This window comes from Chiloscyllium punctatum, chromosome 42 (assembly GCF_047496795.1).
Source record: "Chiloscyllium punctatum isolate Juve2018m chromosome 42, sChiPun1.3, whole genome shotgun sequence".
Taxonomy (NCBI): domain Eukaryota; kingdom Metazoa; phylum Chordata; class Chondrichthyes; order Orectolobiformes; family Hemiscylliidae; genus Chiloscyllium; species Chiloscyllium punctatum.
Window position 1 is genome coordinate 41,468,679 of NC_092780.1, and position 15,737 is coordinate 41,484,415.

Genomic DNA, 15,737 nt, shown 5'->3' on the forward strand with positions numbered 1-15,737 from the left:
TTCAGGTTCAGAGATTATTTCCACGAGGCTTGCCACCATAGCTAAGTCCCCCGGGGCGGCTCGGACGCCTCTGCTGCAGCTGGGGAAGGTGGGGGAGGGGTTCCTGCCGGCTGAGGACTGTGGACTCCTTTCCCCCTAGTCATTTTTACAGGAGACTAGACTGTTTAAATTCAGTGAGGTGAAAACAGTGCCTGCAGCTGCTGGAAACCAGATTCTGGATTAGTGGTGCTGGAAGAGCACAGCAGTTCAGGCAGCATCCAAGGAGCTTCGAAATTGATGTGTTGGGCAAAAGCCCTTCATCAGGAATAAAGGCAGTGAGCCTGAAGCGTGGAGAGATAAGCTAGAGGAGGGTGGGGGTGGAGAGAAAGTAGCATAGAGTACAGTGGGGGAGGGGAGGGAGGTGATAGGTCAGGGAGGAGAGGGTGGAGTGGATAGGTGGAAAAGGAGAGAGACAGGTAGGACAAGTCCGGACAAGTCATGGGGACAGTGCTGAGCTGGGAGTTTAGGACTAGGGTGAGGTGGGGGAAGGGGAGATGAGGAAACTGTTGAAGTCCACATTGATGCCCTGGGGTTGAAGTGTTCCGAGGCGGAAGATGAGGCGTTCTTCCTCCAGGCGTCTGGTGGTGAGGGAGTGGCGGTGAAGGAGGCCCAGGACCTCCATGTCCTCGGCAGAGTGGGAGGGGGAGTTGAAATGTTGGGCCACAGGGCGGTGTGGTTGATTGGTGTGGGTTTCCCGGAGATGTTCCCTAAAGCGCTCTGCTAGGAGGCGCCCAGTCTCCCCAAACTCAGTGCTGAGCAAGTAATTACATTAAGTAAAAACTATTTTAAATGATTTGGTGAGTGTGGTGGAGGCGGTGGCCCACTTTGCCCAAGTCTTGGGAGGAGCACAGTAGACTCAGACTTGCTGAGTTGCCGCCATCTCTGATCCCCTAGACATAAGTTTAATGTAAGGTGTAAGTGGTTTAGAGGAGATTGGAGCAAACTTCAGAAGATGGTAGAAATATGGATTATGCTGCCTGAGAGTGTGGTGGAGGTACATTCACAATATTTAAATAGAGTATGGATGAGTACCTAAAATAGTGCAGGAAAATGGGATTAGTGTACAGACTTTATAAAAGATCTTAAATTAAGGGAACCCTTAGGAAGCAGCGATCATAATATGGTAGAGTTCAGTCTGGAGTTTGAAAGAGCGAAGGCAAAATCGGATGTAATGGTGTTACAGTTAAATAAAGGTAATTATGAGGGCATGAGAGAGGAACTGACAAAAATAGACTGGAAGCAGAGGCTTGCGGGGAAGACAGTAGAGCAAAAATGGCAGGAGTTTGTGGGTAAAATTGAGGACACTGTACAGAGGTTCATCCCCAAGAAAAGAAAGATTATCCAGGGAGGGATTAGACAGCCATGGCTGACAAAGGAAGTCAGAAGATTGGGAAGGCTACAAAAACAGAGGATATCAAAGAGAGTAATAAGAAAGGAGAGGATCAAATATGAAGGTAGGCTAGCCAGTATTATTAGAAACGATAGTACAAGTTTCTTTCAATACATAAGAAACAAACGACAGACAAAAGTAGACATTGGACCACTTCAAACTGATGCTGGAAGCCTAGTGATGGGAGATGAGGAAATAGCAGGAGAACTTAACAAGTACTTTGCGTCAGTTTTCACAGTGGAAGACAGGAGTAATGTCCCAACAATTAAAGGGAGTCAGGAGGCTGAGTTGAGTATGGTTGTCATTACAAAAGAGAGAGTGCTAGAAAAGCTAAAAAGTCTTAAAATTGATAAATCTCCTGGCCCCGATGGGATACATCCTAGAGTTCTGAGAAAGGTGGCTGAGGAAATAGCGGAGGCATTGGTTGAGATCTTTCAAGAGTCACTGGAGTCAGGGAAAGTCCCGGATGATTGGAAGATCGTGGTTGTAACCCCATTGTTCAAGAAAGGATCAAGACAAAAGATGGAAAATTATAGGCCAATTAGCCTAACCTCGGTTGTTGGTAAAATTCTAGAATCCATCATTAAGGATGAGGTTTCTAAATTCTTAGAAGAGCAGTCTGATTAGAACAAGTCAACATGGATTTAGTAAGGGGAAGTCATGCCTGACAAACCTGTTGGTATTCTTTGAAGAGGTGACAAGTAGGTTAGACCAGGGAAACCCAGTGGATGTGGTCTATCTAGACTTCCAAAAGGCCTTTGATAAGGTGTCACACGGGAGGCTGCTGAGCAAGGTGAGGGCCCATGGTGTTCGAGGTGAGCTACTGGGATGGATTGAGGGTTGGCTGTCTGACAGAAGGCAGAGAGTTGGGATAAAAGGTTCTTTTTCAGAATGGCAGCCGATGACGAGCGGTGTCCCGCATGGTTCAGTGTTGGGGCCACAGCTGTTCGCATTATATATTAATGATCTGGATGAAGGGACTGGGGGCATTCTAGTGAAGTTTGCCGATGATACGAAGATAGGTGGACAGGCAGGTAGTACTGAGGAAGTGGGGAGGCTGCAGAAGGATCTAGACAGTTTGGGAGAGTGGTCCAGGAAATGGTTGATGGAATTCAATGTGAACAAATGCGAGGTCTTGCATTTTGGCAAAAAGAATAAAAGCACAGACTACTTTCTAAACGGTGAGAAAATTCGTAAAGCCAAAGTACAAAGGGATCTGGGAGTGCTAGTCGAGGATTCTCTAAAGGTCAACATGCAGATTGAGCCTGTGATTAAGAAAGCGAATGCAATATTGTCACTTATCTCTGGAGGGTTGGAATATAAAAACACCGTTGCGCTACTGAGACTTTATATAGCTCTGGTTAGGCCCCATTTGGAGTACTGTGTCCAGTTTTGGTCCCCACACCTCAGGAAGGACATACTGGCGCTGGAACGTGTCCAGCAGAGATTCACACAGATGATCCCTGGAATGGTTGGTCTAACATATGAGGAATGGCTGAGGATCCTGGGATTGTATTCATTGGAGTTTAGAAGATTAAGGGGAGACTTAATAGAGCCGTACAAGATAATATGTGGCTTGGAAAGGGTGGATGCTAGGAAATTGTTTCTGTTAGGTGAGGAGACTAGGACCCGTGGACACAGCCTTAGAATTAGAGGGGGTAAATTCAGAACAGAAATGCGGAGACATTTCTTCAGCCAGAGAGTGGTGGGCCTGTGGAATTCATTTCCACAGAGTGCAGTGGAGGCTGGGACACTAAATGTCTTCAAGGCAGAGATTGATAGATTCTTGTTGTCTCGGGGAATTAAGGGCTACGGGGAGAATGCGGGTAAGTGGAGTTGAAGTGCCCATCAGCCATGATTGAATGGCGGAGTGGACTCGATGGGCCGAATGGCCTTACTTCCACTCCTATGTCTTATGGTCTTATGGTGAGCATAGACGTGGTGGGCCAAGGAGTCTTTTTCTATGTTGTTCTCTGTGTACTTGATTTAGACTATTGGCCAGCCCAAGCTCAATTTGAATAATTATACAATGATTGTACAATACCTTATAACATAGAATAAAGTCTTGAGGCACTTTGTATATGGTTGGTTGGGAAAACTCTTACAGAACCAGTAGAGCTTGGTACTGTACCCTGTTCTGAACTTGGAAGTTGAGCTGGGCTTTTCTAGATTAATGGTGGCTGGCTGTCGGATTCTCCAACTGAAGTTTCTTCCATTGTGCGTCTCGACCATGCCACAGTTCTGAAGTGGATCTAATGAAAGTCTCACTTGCATCCTATGTGACTGACAAAGGTAAACTATCCCTCTTTGTCAATTTTCCTTCAGCTTTTAGATATGATTGATAAAAGCATGCTCCTCTAGCAGTTGCCCAGATGTCACTCAGTTCCATGATTAATTATTTAATTGTACTCATCACCTGCAATGACTCACCTTCCTGTTTCTGTACTATTACTTCTTGATTCCCTCAATGATCTCTCTTTTGCTCCTGCTGTTTCCCATCAACATGTTGCCTCTCAGTGGTGTGATCTGAAAACATTATTGTTTGCTGAAGACACCAAGCTGTATCTCACTGCCTTTCCTAACTTCTCATCTGTCTCTAAATTATTAGATTGCTTTAAATTGTTACACAATTAAATACAGGGAAGCTGAATGTCATTGTTTTAGTCCCAGCCATAATCTCTTCTCTAGCCATTAACTCTATTACTGTCTGAGGTGAATTAGGTTGTTCAGAGCATGGCATATTTCACATCAAGATGATCATCTGACCATACATCCACATATAGTCATACCGCAAGGAAATAGACCCTTTTGTTTAACTTGTCCATGGAAACCCAGTTTGCCAAGCTAAACTATTCCCACTTGCCTGCATTTGGTCCATACACCTCTAAATTACTTATGGGTGGCATGGTGACTCAATGGGCGGTACGGTGGCGCAGTGGTTAGCACTGCTGCCTCACAGCACCAGAGACCCAGGTTCATTTCCTGCCTCAGGCAACTGTCTGTGTGGAGTTTGCACATTCTCCCTGTGTCTGCGTGGGTTTCCTCCAAGTGCTCCGGTTTCCTCCCACAGTCCAAAAATGTGTAGGTTAGGTGAATTGGCCATGCTAAATTGCCCATAGTGTTAGATGAAGGGGTAAATGTAGGGGAATGGTCTGGGTGGGTTGCTCTTCGGATGGTTGGTGTGGACTAGTTGGGCCAAAGGGCCTGTTTCCACACTGTAAGTAATCTAAAAAAAAATTCTGATTCATGTATCTGTCCAAATGTCTTTTAAATGTTGTACCTGCATCTACCACTTCCTCAGCTAGAGACAAAAAAAATTGCAGATGCTGGAATCCAAGGTAGACAAGCAAGAAGCTAGAAGAACACAGCATCAGGAACCCCTCCTTCACATTACACCTGAAATGTTAACTTCGACACCACCTGATGCTGCCTGGCTTGTCTACCACTTCCTCTGGCAGTTCATTCCACCTACAATCCCCACCCTCTGTGGAAAAAGTTGCCCCTCAGGTTCCTTTTAAATCTTTCTCCTCTCATCATAAAAATATGCCTCCCTAATTTTGAACTCTCACACCCCAGGGGAACACCTTTGCTACTCTTCTATGCCCTTCATGATTTTATAAACTTTTTTAAGGTCACCCCCTCAACCTTCCAGTGGAATAAGTCCCAGCCTATCCAGCCTCCTCTTAATAAACCAAATTCTCCAGTCCTGGCAATATTCTAATAAATCTTTTCTGAACTCTCTCCAATTTAAAAAGATCCGCCTGATAGCAGGGCAACCAGAACTGGACAGAGTACTCCAAAAGTGGCTGCACCAGCATCCTGTACAACCTCATCACGAAGACCGCCTATTCTCTTATCTGTAACTTCATGCTTATCTTGGCTCTTCTAATGACAGCAGCCCTTATTTATGTCTTTGTTATCTCCTAAATTTGTCCATTATAATGCACCCCTGACTGGCTTCCCACAGACTACCTTTTAAATAAAGAAATTGAATGGAATGTTGGCTTTTATAGCAAAAGGCACAGAATATAAAAGTAATAAAGTATTGTTGAACTATACAATGCATTGGTGAGACTGCATCAGGAGTATTGTGTACAGTTTTGGTCCCCTTATTTAGATGCAATTCAGAGGAAGTCCACTAGATAAGTCTAAGAGATGAGGGGTGTGTTGTATGAAGAAAGCTTGAAAAGTTTGGAATTTAGAAGAATGAGGGAAAATCAAATTGACATATTCAAGATGATAAAAGATATGGATAAAATAGACGTGGAGCGGATGCTTCCTCTTGTGGGGCATTCTAGGATGAGATCTCATCATCTCTTTGGATAAAGGGTAGCAAATTTAAAAACAGTTGTGGAGGAGGTATTTCTCCCAAAGGGGTGCGAATGTGTGGAATTCGCTACTCCAAAGTGTGATGGATGCTGGGACAGTGAGTACATTTTAAGGCAGAGTTAGACAGATTAGTCAATAGATTGAAGAGTTATGAAGAAAAGGCAGGAAAATGGGAGTGAGGAGCATATCAGCCATGATCAAATAGCGGCACAGACTCTCTGGGCCAAATGGCCTAATTCTGCTGTTATGTTATGAACTTGTGACCTTTAAATTTGAGATTATTCAAAACTCTACTTACAACAAAATTAAAGCAAAATACTAAAGCTGCTACAAATCTAAAATAAAATTGAAGTGCTGGCAAAATATTAGGTTTCTTCTGCACTGATGGTGCAAGACATGCTGATGTATTACAGTACTTTATTTTCATCAATCAGGTTTGTAACCTACATTGGCTCTCAGTTAGTTAATGCCTCAATTTTAAAATTCACACAGTTGCTTTCAAATCTCATTTTCTCTTGTCGCTCCTTATTTCTCATCTTGTCCAGTCTTCAAAGCTCAGAGGTATTTGCCCTTCACTAATTCTGGCCTCTTGATCATCCCTGATTTTAATCACTTGCATTCAGTCAACATGATTTTAAACTCTAGAATTCCAACCCTAAATTGCTTTATCTTTCTATCTCGCTTTAGTCTTTACAGCATTCCTTACAACTTTTGACACTACTTTTAGTCAACTATTCCAGTGCCTCCTTATGTTGTTCAATGTCATATTTTGCAATATAACACTGATGTGAAGGTTTGAAGGCACTATACAAACATGAGACTGAAAGCAAAGAGTGTTGGAAATCACAGTGAGTCAGGCTTAGAGTCTAGATGACTCTTCATCAGAAAGATGAGCTTTTGTCGTGGTGCCTTTTTTGTGAGATGAAATGATTAAGCCTGATTATAGTGTGCATATGGTTAAGGAATAAATATTGGCCAGGACTCCAAGCCTCTTGCTTATAAGATGTTCAAACAAAACGTCTCCAATCAGTCTTCCTTTTCTGACAATAGTTCAGCTGGAATTCTGCTAAATTCCCCTATAATTTGATTAGATTAGATTACTTACAGTGTGGAAACAGGCCCTTCGGCCCAACAGGTCTCTGGCGCTGTGAGGCAGCAGTGTCAGCGTGCCACCCTTAGGGGAGGATATTTGACATAATTGATTATTCCAAGATATTTATTGTTTTGAGAAGAGAAAATTTGGTGATTTTTTTTTTTGTGTGGCAGTGTGTACCGTCTTGAGTTGAATTTTCACCTTTAAGTAAAATGAAATTGAGCTTGTATTCACCTTACCTCTTCAACCTTGCTCCTAAAATTTTGTACTTGTGCACTAGTATGATTTCATACATGCTAATGAGTCTAGCGAATGATGCAAATATTATCTCTATAATAGTATCATCATACCTGAGTCCAATTTTGACATTTTGCTATATTCAAAATGTGTTTTTGAGGTACAACAAGCAATTTTTGCTCAGAAGCTATGCACCTTTAACAATCTGAAAAGTTAAGATAGTAAGAACCGCATAGCTTGTAGATTTCAAACAGTATTAATATCCTTCATGTTTTGAAAGTCATACACTATAGTATCTGTTTTTTAACTTGTGGTGGTCTGATCAACTTTTATCCTAAAATTCAAATCTGTTTCTGAGCGTATTTCAGAAGGCAGAAACTTATTTTTTTATATAGATGGGCAACACATGTAGGCCTTGCTAGTGATGCTCTCGCTCAATGCAAGAATATATGTGTATAAATCAGATTATTTTAAGATATTTTATCTCAAGTCCCAAACTCCTGTGGTGTTATTACTGCATACACCTTTTGAGCTTTTTTCTGGAGTGTTTAAACTTTCTTTATTCGCACATAGGACTTGGGCATTGCTGGCTGGCCACTGCTGTCCCTACTTGCCCTTGAGAAGGTGTTAGTGAGCTGCTTCTTGAACTGCTGCAGTCTACATGCTGTTGGTTTAGGCACAATGCCATTAGGGAGGGAATTCCAAAATTTTGACCCAGTGAAAGTGAAGGAACAGTGATATTTTCAAGTCAGGATGGTGACTGACTTGGAGGAGAGCTTGGAAGTGATGGTGTTCTCATGTATCTGCTGTCCTTCTCATGTATCTGCTGTCCTTCTCCTTCGTGCTTCCTGGGTGTTTAAACTCATTGTCTGCTACTTCCTTCTATAAAGGATTTATGGTGAGGGTGAGAGCGGAGTGCATTTATGGGAAGCAAAATTATAAAGTGATAAAGATCTACTGCACAGAAAAAGGTCCTTTGGCACATGTCCACGGCAGTCAAAAACAATCATCTACTGATTCCAATCCCACTTTCCAGCAGTTAGCCCATGGCTTGTATGTCTTGGCATCACAAGTACACACCTAAATATTTGTTAAATGCTTTTAGGGTTTCTGTGTGTGCCACCCTCAGAGTTCTAGATTCCCACCACCCAATAGGTGAAAACATACTCCTTCACATCTAATTGAAACCTCTTGCTCCTGACCTTAAATCCCCTCATCAACTGAACAAGTTTCTTTTTGTCCACTCTATCTATACCCCTCATGATTTTATATATCTCAATCATGTCCCCTCTACTCTCAGGAAAACAACCCCATTTCTGTCCAGTCTCTCTTTGTAAGTAAACCTCTGCCAGGCAACATCTTGGTTAATCTCCTTTTGCACCCTCTCTTGCTATCATGTCCCTCCTATAATGGGGTGCTGCACACAATATTGCAGCTTTGACCAAACAGATGTACACGTTTTCTGCATAAACTTCTTGCCCCAAACTCTAATTTTTAATTAATAAGGGCAAGTATCCCTATACCACCTTAATCACTTGATCCAACTGCCCTAACGGTGGCTCAGTGGTTAGCACTGCAGTCTCTCAGCTCCAGGGACTTGGGTTCGATTCCATCCTCAGGCAACTGTCTGTGTGGAGTTTGCATATTCTTCCCATGTCTGTGAGGGTTTCCTCTGGGTGCTCTGGTTTCCTCCCACAATCCAAAGATGTGCAGGTCAGGTGGATTAGCCATGCTTAATTGCCCATAGTATCAGGTTCATTAGTCAGAGGGAAAAGGGTCTGGGTGGGTTAGTCTTCAGAGGGTTGGTGTGGACTGGTGGGGCCGAATGGCCTGTTTCCACACTGTAGGGAATCTAATCCAATCTAATCTAAACTGTGAAGGTGGTTTTGCTCATGGCTCATGACTCACTACACCGTGGATGGAGCTACTACTGCTCTGTAAAATAGCCATGGAATTCTCCAAAAACACCTGAGTATTTTCAGCATCTGCATTATTTTGCTCCTTCCTCAGCTGACCTATACCAAGTCATCCCTTGGAAGTCTTTGTTCAGTATTGATCTAATTTGCAAATAAAATTATACCTACTTGCACTGCAATTTTTGCAGTGATTAATTTGAAAATAACTACCCCAATGGCCGAGTTCCTTTATATGAATGGATTGGCCTCTTGCCTCTTTGACATTGGTGCTGTCAAAGTGAGTAACCATTACTTTGGCTATGTGATAAGCACCACAAGGTATCATTTAAAATTTTGCTGCCATGTGTTTCCATGTGCTAAATTACCTGCATTGACTCCAGAGTATACAATGTCTTCCAGGCTTTACATCTCTTTTCCTCTGCAATCTCCCCCAGCCCCACAAATCTTGAAGATATCTGTGTCAACATACTTATGTTTGGAAGGCACAGGTGATTTGTTTAAGTGTGTGGTCTCTTAAATTTTCGTTTTGGGTAGTTACATGGTTATGCAGTTCAGTGGAAGCATTGATTTATTTCCATTGATCACTGCACCTCACCCCCCCCCCCCCCCATTCCAGTTTTAATTGCACCAACTTTGTGGCCTCTCTTTAGCTATGTAGGCTGTAACATTCAGACTTCCCTCCCTTAACCTCTGAATATCTATACATCTACTTCATCCTTTAAGTCCTGTGGTTCATTGTGAAATCTTGTTTAGTAATGCCCCTATGAAATACTTGGAATTAAGTTTATGTTTAAGACATCTGTAAATACAAGTTATATATTACACTTTTATAACAATATAAGTCTTATCCCATTGTCTGGCTTGTGCAGATATAATTCATTGAAAGGGACATGATTGCAGTTTGGTGTTGGTTGTCAATGGTATAGAGTCGTACGCAAACAGAAACAGACCCATCAATCCAATGGTAGTACTCTATGCAAGCAAATGAAGACACTGAAAGAGTTGATTGTATCTTAAGTTATTCAATATGTACTCAAGGTTTCATCACTTCTGTTGCGGGAGTAATTATTTTCCATTTTAATGGGGTGGATGCTAGGTCAATGTTCCCTCTTGTGGGGAAGATTAGAACTAGTGGGCACAGTTTAAAACTTAGGAGTTTGCCATTTAGGGCTTGGTTGAGATTTTTTTCCCTGAGGCTCATGGAATACTGCTTCCCAGAAAGCGGCAGAGTTAAGTCATGGAAAATATTTACAACTGAGTTTGATATATTTTCACCAGTAAAGGAGTCATAGAGATGTACAACACGGAAGTAGACGCTTTGGTCCATGCTGACCAGATATCCTAACCTAATCTAGTCCCACTTGTCCGACTTGGCCCATATCCCTCGCAACCATCTGCATTCATATACCGATCCAGATGTCTTTTAAATGTTTGTGATTGTACCAGCCTCCACCACTTAAACTGGCAGTTCATTCCATACATGCACCACCCTTGTATGAAAATGTTGCTCCTTAAGTCTTTTTAAAATCTCTCACCCTAAACCTATGCCCTCTAGTTCTGGACTCCCCCCACCCGAGGGAAAAGACCATGTCTGTTTACTCTATCCATGCCCCTCCTGATATTATAAACCTCTATATGGTCACCCCTCGGCCTCTGATGCTCCAGGGAGTACAGTCCCAGACTATGCAGCCTCTCCTTATAGCTCAAATCCTCCAACCCTAGCAACAGCTTTGTAAATCTTTTCTGAACCCTTTCAAGTTTCACAACATCATTCCTGTAGGAGAGAGACCAGAATTACACACACTATTCCAGAAATGGCTTAACCAATGTCCTGTACAGCTGCAACATGACCTCCCAACTCCTATACTCAATGCTCTGACCAATAAAGGAAAGCATACCAAATGCTGCCCTCACTATCCTATCTAACTTTGACTCTACTTTCAAGGAACTATGAACCTGCACTCCAAGGTCTCTTTGTTCAGCAACACTCCTCAGGATCTTACCATGAAGTGTATAAGTCCTACCCTGATTTGCCTTTCGAAAACACAGCGCCTCACATTTATCTGAATTAAACTCCATCTGCCACTCCCTGGCCCATTTTTACTACCTGATCAAGATCCCATTGTATTCTGAGATAACCTCCTTCGCTGTCCACTGCACCTCCAATTTTGGTGTCATCTGCAAACTGACTAACTATCCCTCCTAGGCTCACATCCAAATAATTTATATATACGACATAAAGGAGTGGACCCAGCACTGATCCATGTGGCACACCACTGGCCACAGGCCTCCAGTCTGAAAAGCAACCCTCTCCCGCCACCACCTTCGGTCTTCTACCTTCGAGCCACTTCTGTATCCAAAAGGTAGTTCTCACTGTATTCCATGACATCTAACCGGGGTAACCAGTCTTCTATGAAGAACGTTGTGACTATCTTACTGAAGTCTATATAGATCACGTCCATGGCTCTGCCCTCATCAATCCTCTTTGTTACTTATTCAAAAAACTCAAGTTAGTGAGAGATGATTTCCCATGCACAAAGCCATGTTGACTATCCCGAATCAGTCCTTGCCTATCCAAATACATGTAAATCCCTCAAGATTCCCTCCAACAACTTGCCCCCACTGATGTTAGGCTCACCGGTCTGTAGTTCCCTGGTTTTTCCTTACTCCCTTTCTTCAATAGTGGCACCACATTAGCCAACCTCCAGTCTTCTGGCACCTCACCTGTGACTTTCGATGATACAAATATCTCAGCAAGGGGCCCAGCAATCACTACTGCATCTTCCCACAGAGTTCTTGGGTACACCTGATCAGGTCCTGGGGATTTATCCACCTTTATGCATGTTAAAGCATTCAGCACCACGACCTTGGTAATATGGATATATTGAAAAATGTCACCATCTATTTCCCTGCATTCTATATCTTCCACATCCTTCTCCACAGGAAATACTGATGCAAAATACTGGCTTACTATCTCCCGCATCTCTTGTCTTCCACAAATGGGCTGTCTTGCTGATGTTTGACAGGTCCTATTCTCTCCCTAATTACTCTTTTGTCCTTAATGTATTTATAAAAACCCTTTGGATTCTCCCTAACCCTACTTGCCAAAGCTATCTCATGTCCTGTTTTTGTCCTCCTGATTTCCCTCTTAAGTATACTCTTACTGCCTTATGCTCTTCTAAGGATTCCGTTGATCTCTCCTGTCGATACCTGACATAAGTTTCCTTATTTTTCTTGACCAAAAACTCAATTTCTCTCATCATTCAGCATTCTCTACATCTACCAGACTTGCCTTTCACCCTAACAGGAGCATGCTTTCTCTGGACTCTTGTCCTTTTTGAAAACTTCTCATTTTCCAGTCATCCCTTTAACTGCAAACATCCACCCCCAATCACTTATGAAAGGCCTTTGTCAAAATTGGCCTTCCTCCGTTTTAGAACTTCAGCTTTTAGATCTGGTCTATCTTTTTCCATCACCATTTAAAAACTAATAGAATTATGGTCGTTGGCCCCATTCTCACACCTTAGTTACTTACTGTACCTTATTTCCCCAAGAGTATGTCAAGTTTTGCACCTTCTCTTGGAGGTACATCACGTACTGAAAAATTTCTTATACACATGTAATAAATTCCTTTCCATCTAAACCCTTAACACTATGGCAGTCCCAGTCTATGTTTGGAAAGTTAACACCCCCTACTGTTGCCACCTTATTATTCTTACAGGTAACTGAGATCTCGTCACAAATTTGTTTCTCAATTTCCTACTGACTCATGGTGGGGTGGACAGTGGTGTATAGTACAATCCCATTAAGGTTATCATCCCTTTCTTAGTTCTCCATCTTACGAGTTTAAATTCCTCCCGAGCAGCTCTAACAAATCACCTTGTTAGTCCCCTTCAAATTCAGGTGCAATCCATCTCCTTATACAGGTCACCCCCCACCCCGAGCCTCTTTTTTTTAAGAAAGTTAAATTCCTGCCTAACTTCCGATATTCTCCCTTTAGAACTGACCCTTTTTCCTTCCTATGTCATTCATTCCAATGTGGATAACAACCTCCTGCTGGTCCCACTCCCCTTTGAGAATATTCTGCACTCTCTCCGAGATATCCTTGGTCCTGGCACCAGGGAGGCAACACACCATTCTAATTTCTTGCTTTTGGCTGCAGAAATGTCTGTGTGTCTCTCTGACAAGAGATTTCCCTATCACAGTCAATCGCTTGGAACCTGATGTACCCCTCATTACATTAGAGCCAATCTCGGTCCCAGAAACTTAGCTGTTTGTGCTAAAGTCTGTCACCCCCTGCATTTTCCAAAACAACAAATTTGTTTGCAATGGGAATATCCACAAGGAACTCCTGCACTACCTGCCTCCTTTTCCTGGGAGGTAACCTATCTACCTGATTGATTGTGTGGTTTTTCTCCCTTCCTATAACTGCTATGTGATACACCCCACAATTCATGTAAATTCCTTATTGCCTCGAACTACCGTTCCAACTGATCCATGCGATCTGAAAGGATTCACAATCATATACTCTTCCTACAGACATAACCACCAATAACATGGAAATTCCCACATCTGACCGTAAGACTAAAGGCTGTCTTTGCTCCTTCACAATCTACAGACTCAGAAAATAGCACTGTCTTACTGCTCTAAAATACACTGCTCCAAGTTAACTTAGTATCTATGTTTTTAAGTTTCAATCAAGAGACAGCTCTCAATAAAACATACATCAAAAAAGAATCCACTCTTCTCACTACTGTAAATTTACAACAAAAAAGACAGCAAGGTTACACTTAAAAACCATGTATTTTTCTGTTCTCATGCTGTGAGCTCTACCTCCAAGGTCAGCTGTCATTTTTACTGTTTGCTAATTTTTCTTAGAAGCACTCAGATGTCCAGAAATACTTGAACTCAAGCAGCATGCAGAATCACTGCTGTGTCAGACTGTAGTGCAGGTTTTTTTCTCTGTTTCTCTTGCTGACCATGTGCTCTCTGCCGTTGCGTCTTTTTTTTCTTCTTTAAAGTGCCATTGTTTTGATTTGTTTTTCTCCAAAGTTCCAAAAGAATGCAAAAGCTTATAAAATCCATTCTAACCCCTAAAATACCTTAGAAAAGGAACAGCTCTTACAACCACAATTTATTTTCCTGTCCTCCATCTTGGATCGAGGGATATTGCTGGGCAGACAGGGTAGTGAAGGTGTAGTCATTCTTAAATCGGTCATGATGTTATCAAATGGAGATAACATTTCCATTATCTCCATTTAATGAGATAAATTAAATCTCATTAAATTTATTTGTGCTACGCCAGTTCTCAGCCATGCAATCAACTGCTCTATCTTCCTAATCCTACCTTTACTCGTTCCTGGCAATCCAGAAATTGCCAGGAAGGCCGAAGGTCTGAGAGACTGATGCAATCACTCCTGCAATCAGTCTGCCCCTTAAACTGGATGGTTGGGGCTCATTCTCAGGTAGGTGGGTGCTTGACAAAGAGGATGGTCTACACCTGAAACAGAGGGGTACCAGAGGGAGTGGGGGTGGGGTGGGGGAGGGGGGCTTTGCTAATGCTCTTTGAGAGGGCTTAAATCAATTTAGCGGAGGGATGGGAATCTGAATTGTATCTTCATTATGCAAGAGTTGAGAGTAGTGAGGTCATAAATAATGTTTCAAGGTTGCATGAGTGTACTGGCAGACAGAAAGGTGGTTTGAAGTGTGTCTACTTCAACACCAGGAACATCTGGAATAATGTGGGTGAACTTGCAGCATGTGTTAGCACCTGGGACTTCGATGTTGTGGCCATTTTGGAGAAATGGATAGAGCAGGGACAGGAATGGTTGTTGCAGTTTCCGGTGTTTAGATGTTTCAGTAAGACTAGGGAAGGTGGTAAAAGAGGGGTGGAGGTGTGGCATTGTTAGTCAAGGACAATATTATGGTAGCTGAAAGGATGTTTGATGAGAACCCGTCCACTGAATTAGTGTTGGCTGAGGTTAGAAATAGGAAAGGAGAGGTCACCCTGTTGGGAGCTTTGTATATACCTCCAAAAAGTTCCAGTGATGTAGAGGAAAGTATTGCAAAGATGATCCTGGATAGGAGCAAGAGTAACAGGGTAGTTGTTCTGGGGAACTTTAACTTCCCTTATATTGACTGGAAACTCTAATTAGAGTACGTTAGATGGGTCAGTTTTTGTCCAATGTGTGCAGGAGAGTTTCATGACACAGTATGTAGATCTGGATTAGAGTGATGCTGGAAAAGCGAGCAGGTCAGGCAGCATCCAAGGAGCAGGAAATTCGATGTTTCGGGCAAAAGCCTTTCATCAGGAATAGAGGCAGGAAGCCTGCAGGGTGGAGAGATAAATGAGAGGGGAGTGGGGGTGGAGAAAGTAGCATAGAGTACAATAGGTGAATGGGGGTGGAGATGGAGGTGATAGGTCAGAGAGGAGGGTGGAGTGGATAGGTGGAAAAGAAGATAGGCAGGTAGGACAGGTCATGGGGACGGTGCTGAGCTGGCAGGTTGGAACTGAGGTAAGGTGGGGGAAGAGAGGAAATGAGGAAACTGGTGAAGTCCACATTGATGCCCTGGGGCAGAAGATGAGGTGTTCTTCCTCCAGGCGTTGGGTGGTGAGGGAGCGGTGGTGGAGGTGGCCCAGGACCTGCATGCCCTAGGCAGAGTGGGAGGGGGAGTTGAAATGTTGGGCCATGGGGCAGTGTGGTTGATTGGTGCGGGTGTCCCGGAGATGTTC

General features: G+C 42.9%; 1 protein-coding gene across 15 annotated transcripts in view; it reads left to right on the plus strand.

Annotated features, from left to right (window-relative positions):
- Nucleotides 1–15,737, plus strand: part of LOC140465920 (protein TANC2-like) — a 1,065,959-nt gene that overhangs the window by 379,738 nt on the left and 670,484 nt on the right. Inside the window, exon 1 of one of the 15 annotated variants that reach the window (XM_072561868.1) lies at nt 14,455–14,469. The exons of the other annotated variants lie outside the window; for them this stretch is intronic. The gene's annotated coding sequence lies outside the window, so the exon portion shown is untranslated. Of the gene's footprint in view, nt 1–14,454; nt 14,470–15,737 lie in introns of those variants that run through there. 15 annotated transcript variants of the gene reach the window in all.